This window comes from Aedes aegypti, chromosome 3, assembly GCF_002204515.2.
Source record: "Aedes aegypti strain LVP_AGWG chromosome 3, AaegL5.0 Primary Assembly, whole genome shotgun sequence".
NCBI classification, from domain to species: Eukaryota; Metazoa; Arthropoda; class Insecta; order Diptera; family Culicidae; genus Aedes; species Aedes aegypti.
The window spans coordinates 364874526-364881261 of NC_035109.1; the positions used below are offsets into that span (position 1 = coordinate 364874526).

At 37.5% G+C, this 6736-nt stretch overlaps 1 long non-coding RNA gene across 1 annotated transcript; it reads left to right on the plus strand.

The window, feature by feature from the left end:
• Nucleotides 1-267: 267 nt before the first annotated feature.
• Nucleotides 268-5306, plus strand: LOC110679039. The gene is made up of 3 exons (XR_002502157.1): nucleotides 268-466; nucleotides 554-648; nucleotides 5172-5306. It is a non-coding gene; the product is annotated as an uncharacterized LOC110679039 (long non-coding RNA).
• The last annotated feature ends 1430 nt before the right edge of the window (nucleotides 5307-6736 follow it).

Consider the following 6736-nt stretch of genomic DNA (forward strand, 5'->3'; position numbering starts at 1 on the left):
CGGTTCCCTGCGCCGCTGTTGCTCTACTGTCGTTCCTGCTCTACTATTCCGTTCCTGCTCCGTTGATATCCAGCTATTCCGGCTCTGCAGAACTACCGGTAAGTGAAAAAAACGCATGCAATTCAATACAAATGCTGACAATTTTCCACCGTCTTCTCTGTTTAGCCGTTTCATTCTGTTCCTTTCCTGCCGTGGCTGTTGCCCGTTCCGGCTCCTGTGTACCCGTTCCGGCTCCGCATTGAGGGAAAATTCTTCCGGCTACTAACTACCGGTAAGTGATACAAAATTAATCCATTTTTGCGCCTGTAATCGAAATCCATTTTGACCATTTTCCACCGTCTTCTCTTTTTAGCCGTTTTATTGTCCCAGTGCCACTGTCGCCATTCCCGCCGCAGCTGTTGCCGTCCAATAGGTGCATCCGTTCCGGCTCCGCATTGAGTGACCAGCTCCGCCCTACCAACTACCGGTAAGTGATACAAAATTAATGTATTTTTGCTCCTCTAATCGAAATCAAATATTGACCATTTTTCACCGTCTTCTCTTCCGTAATAAGCTCCCGATTTTGTTGCCGTTCCGGACGTTTCGTTTTCAGCCTTGGCTGGTTCCGCCCAGTAGGTGTTCCCGTTCCGACTTCCCCCACAACTACCGGTAAGTGTTACAAAATGAATCTCTTTTTGCATCTGCAATGGAAAACAAATGCTGACCACTTTCCACCGCCTTCTAATTCGTAATTAGCTTCCATTTCCATTGCTGTTTTGGGTGCCCCATTCCCACTCCTACTATCCTGTCCATAATCATATAGTCGACGTAAGCACTACTGTAGTTTTCAACACAATCTCTGTTGTCTAGCAACAAATAATACAAATTTAAATATTTTTATCAGGCAGACATTCAATCTGCCGCTCCACACATAATTGTCCCATGTTAGTTTTTGACTCTTTCTTTCTGTCTCGACGTTCCTACTAAAATTTGGCCTGCCTCTTCAACTCAGTGTTCCTTTAGCACTTCATAGTAATTAATTGAAGAGATTTCTTTGCCTGCCATTGCACGAATAATTATTGTACATTGTGTGGCAAGCACAATGATAATCTATGCCCAGGGTGTCGAGAAAAATTCTTCCTCGACCGGATCGGGAATCGAACCTGTCGTCTTTGAAATGGCGATCCAAAGCCTTAACCACTACGCTACCTGGAGACCCAAAGTAACTGCATATCAGCCCCATGATGGAATTGAACTGACCAGGAATCATCATAAGGATCTGCTTTCGAGGTCATTCTATTTTTCTATAATTTATTATAATATTCTAACTTCATTGTAACTGTAACTTTATTATCGTACATACATTATTGACCCAATTTTGTCAGCTCCTGGTTGGAGAACATGTTTTGCTCTCCTTTAAAATTTAAACATATTTTTCAACTTTTTATCGCTCTATTTTTTAGTTTTCGAAAGCAGTTTGAAGATGAACCAAAAAGATTTGGAAAATTTTCATTTGTAAAATGATGACAGCATAAAGATTGTCGCAAAATGGAGCTGAAAAAATCGGGTCCATGTTGTATATTGGCTAATTATAAGTGATTTTTCAAACATTTGCATGAATTATGTAGTTTGAAACTTTGATAACGATTTTCTCAATGCCAACTTTTTTCATATGGAACTGTTTTGCAGATACAGGCAATACATTACACAAAAACAATCTAATAAGAAGAATTTGAATGCTTGATATGGCTGACAGGTGAACTGTACATTGCATCCCATTCAAGATATTTGAAAAAAAAACATCATTTATAATAACTCAAACATAGTATTTTATCGAAAGGCACAGAAGCATAATGGAGCCGAAGTAGAAAAAACATCGTTAAAAAGTTGAAAGCAGTTCTCTGTCTAAGCCAATCAGTTCACAGAACAGAGGTGAGTTATTAAACGCATTAGAAAGTTGGTGAGAAAATGATTAAGTGAGGGACTTAGTGAGAATATGGGTGATTGGGTGAGTTAGTGAGAAAATGAGTTTGTGAAAAGTTCAGGGAGAAAGTACGTTAGTAAGAAAGTAAATTGGTTGGTGGGAAATATGTTGATGAGAAAGTGAGTTTGTAAAACAATATGTTGGTGAAAAATTTAGTTGATGAGAAAGTGAGTTCTTAAGAAAGCAAGTTAATAAGAAAGTGAGTTCGTGAGAAAGTTAGTGGGAATATGAGTTATGGAGAATGCGAGTTAGAAAAATATGAGTTAATGAGAAAATGAGTTCAAGTCAGTTGATGAAAAATGAGTTGGGAAGAAAGTGAGTTTGTGAGAAAATGAGTTGATAATAAAGTGAGTTGTTACAAAGTAAGTTGATGAGAAAATGAGTTGGTGATAAATAAGTTGACGAGAAAGTAAGTTGGTGCGAAAATGAGGTAGTGAGAAAGAGATTTAATGAGAAAGTTAATTGGTTCGAAGGTAAGTATGTAAGAAGTTAAATTGGGTAAGACTAAGGTGATTTCTAACTCACTTTTCAATCTCATTTTTTCACCAATTCACTTTCTCATAAACTCATCTTCTCGCCAACTCATATTGTTACCAATCCACACTCTTTCCTATAAGCTCACCTTCGTACCAATTCACCAACTTACTAGTTTATTTTCTCACCAACACGTATTCTCATCAATTTACTTTCTTATTGACTCACTTTCCACCACCAACTTTCACCAACTCACTTTTTACCAACTAATTTTCTCTTCAACTTACTATCTTGCCAACTCACATTCTTACAAAATTATTTTTTAACCAACTCATTTTACCCACAACTCACTATCTTATCAACGCACATTCTTGAGTTGAGAAAGTGAGTTAGAAAATAAGCTGGTGAAACCGGAATGGAAAAAAGAAGTTGGTGAGATACTGAGGTGAAGATGAAGTTGAGGAGAAATAAAAATTTTAGTTAAAAAGTAATAGCATAGGCATAAGCATAAGCATATACAGTGTTCGTTCGATTCTGGTACGGTTCATTTTAGGCACTGCTCGAATTTTGCACGGTTATATTTTGGCAATTTTGTTGTTCGATTTTTACACGGTTAGAATTGGGCAACATAACTGTTCGATTTTGGCACAGCATCTCCACAGTCGTCTCGGGAAGGAACTTATGTTACTAAGGTAGGATAGGCGATGAATCAGAGAGTCCTATGGCTGGCGATATGATCCACCAAAAATATAATCTCCACGATAATTGTGATCCAAACACAAACACGATTTACCTTGACCTGATGCTCACCCCACGCAGGGGCAATGCAAACAGGATAAGGGAGCGAACAATCCCCGCTGCTAGAGATACCGAAAGATGTAAACAAAAACATACGTCCGAACTATTCCGCGTGAACTAATTGCGAGGAATGTGAGTCAGTGAAACAGTGAGATAATGAGAAAGTAAGATGGTGAGAAAATGAGCTGGTGAGAAAGCAAGTTGGCGAGAAAGTGAGTCGATGAGAAAATGAGTTAGGGAGCATGTTAATTGATGAGTAAGTTGGTTGAAAAGTAAATGAGTTGATAGAGTGAGCTGCTGAGAAAGATTGTCGGTGAGGAAGTGATTTAGTGTGGAAGAGAGATGGTGAATCTTGAGTTGGTCATTTAAGGGGACACGGGAGACCGTGTTATTTTCCTTATCTTTTGTCTCACTCTAACAATTATCATCAAAACTTTGCCGAAGCAAATCTCGAGTTTTAGTGAACCGATGAAGCTGAAAATTTAATCGATTGTGCACCACATATATAGAATATAGTGATAAATTTTTCACATCCATATATGGAGTGGTACTTGAGATCTGCTTCTTCAAATGGATAGGATGATTATAATGACGTCCCGTGCGGCCTTAATCACAAACTATATTGTAAAAATTTGTAACAGGCGCGTATTTCAAGGACTACTTGTGTTCTTCTTCAGTGTATTCCCTAGTAACATCTGTTAGAGTTTCTTACAATATAGTAGAATTAAAAGGAAGAGTTATGTCGTAATAATTATTTTAGCATTCCACTTAAATGCTAAATCACAATTTAAAGTTTTATGATACAACGTGCTTAACAATTCTTTCGGGTTATCATCTTTATCATATTCACGTTATCGTAATAATATCCTTGTTAATTAATGTCGACCAATATCCTTGTTATTCTTTGACGAGTAGAAGTTTACACGGAATGAAAGTTGTACTTCCAGAGAAAAACAGTTGTATTGTTTGAACAATATCTATATATATATATAAATGAATTTCTGTCTCTGTCTGTCTGTCTGTCTGTCTGACCGCTATAGACTCGGAAACTACTGGACCGATCGGCGTGAAAATTTGCATACAGGGGTTTTTGGGGACGGGGAAGGTTTTAAAGGTAGTTTGGAGCCCCTCCTCCATCTGGAAAGGGGAAAATAATGTGTAAAAGTGAAAAAAATATTATTTTTCTTTTTCTTTGCAGGTATTCTTCTAAATGAATTACTTGATTGATTCTAAAGGTCTCTATATTTACATTTGGACAAGCTGAGGACCACTCAAAGAGAATTAGTCCGTTTGTTGTATAAAGATAATGATTAAGTGTAATATAATTTTACTTGGGTCTCCAGTTAGCCTAGTGGTTAAGGCTTTGGATCGCCAATCCGGAGACGGCGGGTTCGATTCCCGGTCCGGTCGGGAAATTTTCTCGACTCCCTGGGCATAAAGTATTATTGTGCTTGCCACACAATGTACAAATCATGCAAAGGCAGGCAAATAAAGCCGATCAATTGATAACTGTTAAAGTGCTCTACTACTGTAAAAGTACTCTCTACACAAGTTGAAGAGGCAGGCCAAGTTCCAGTAAGGAACGTCGAGCCAGTAAGAAGAAGAAGAATATAATTTTACTTGCTTCAAATAAAACTATACCTTGTATTCATAGTGACAGAAGCCCTAATAAATGTAGTTAATATCAGCACAGAAAATCATGATTATCGACCATCTGCATATTCTGGATGTTACACATTCTTCTTCTTCTTCTTCTTTCTGTCTCAAACGTCCCCACTGGAACTTCGCCTGCCTCTTCAACTTAGTGTTCATGAGAACACAATTATATCAATTGTACCACTTAATTTATAGCTGCACTTCATAACAAAGTTGTCTTTGAGTATAGTTTTATGCTTTATTATTTAATTTCGTATTTACTTTTTCTTTTTTTATACAGAACGCAGGTGATATAGAAGGGAGGATCGAGCGGCGACTGAACCATCTCCGCGAAAAATTTGGGGAATCATCGCTACAACCTCAAATTGTCGCAGTGGGCACGAGCAACTCAACAAAAGCAACGATGGTTATTTTTGGCGGCGTGGAGTATATCGCAGATAATATTGTGCATGCTGTATGCATTTGTATGCATATCACTTATGTGCTAAATTTGCGATACACTCCGGACTGCAAACCGCTGTGGCTCTTTGTTCAGTCATACCTGTTCAAAATCCCGGCGTCCATTAATGAGCTCCCGAAGAGCACACGTGATTTGCTAAAAGGTATAGATAATTAAACTGGAAGATCGTTTTTTTTTTTTTCTTAAAATAATCTTTTTTCAAGTGAAAAGAATAGAATAAATGAATTAAACTCAAAACCCCAAAATATGTTTTAAATAAATGTTGTACTCACAAATAGCTTAATGTGAAGGTGCAGTGCGTTTACTTTCAAAACTATGCATTTTGTCTCGCGTTTTCTCGAGCACAAATCTGAAAATCTGCCTCAATCTGAAAATGTACCACAATGTTTACTGCGAGTGAGCGAGCAACGAGTTATATTTTCAGCTTCATAGACCTGCTGGATGATCAGATTTATGATCATGGGAATTAGAGCAGAATGAGAGGCGGCCATTGTGATATCCATTTTTAGATTTCACAAACCATGTCCTTAATCAGACCGTCACACAGTAGTTTAGTCTGCAAAAAATGACAGATAAAACCTCAAAATAGCATCGAAAAGTTCAGAGTTGTCAAAATTGTTGGCTTGTCTACACCTGTCCAAAATATCGCCTAGTTCACTCTGACTTAACACCGACCATATGTAAAAATTATTGTCTGCAAACTATGTACAAAGTTTAATTCTTTATCTTTCAGATGAGCCTAAAGCATTTGAAATCGGATGAAAATTCGCAGAGATATCACCATAAAACTTATATATGTCTTTCAGGGGGTGACCCCAAACTTTTGACCGGGAGTGTATGTAGGTACTCTATGTGTAGTAGCATTTACCAAAGAACAAACCTTCATCATTTCAATAAACAAGAAAATAATACAATATTATCTACAAATCACCAAACATGAAAAGTCAACTTTACGCACAATAATAGTTAAAATATTATTCTGTCTTTCACACTACAGTAGTTCTTTACAATAAATGAAAGTATCAACGCAATTTTGTCGTTACATCCTCCTCAGAGTCATTAGCAATGCGTACCAAAAATCTTGATTCCAAATTTCAAAAACGTGATTTGGTTTTACGGTGCCAACAAATTCAACCAGAATCATAAATGATGCGCACCCAAAATCATGATTCCAAATCCCAGTATCATGATTTCACTTTATGGTCCGAAAATATAATGATAATCATAAACGATGCGCACCAGAAATCATGATTTGGGATCCCAATGGCATGATTTAGCTGCATGATCCTGTAAAAAACGACCGGAATCATAAACCATGCGCACCTGGAATCATGATTCTAAAGCCTAAATATATGATTTAGCTTTATGGCGCTTGCAAACCCGAC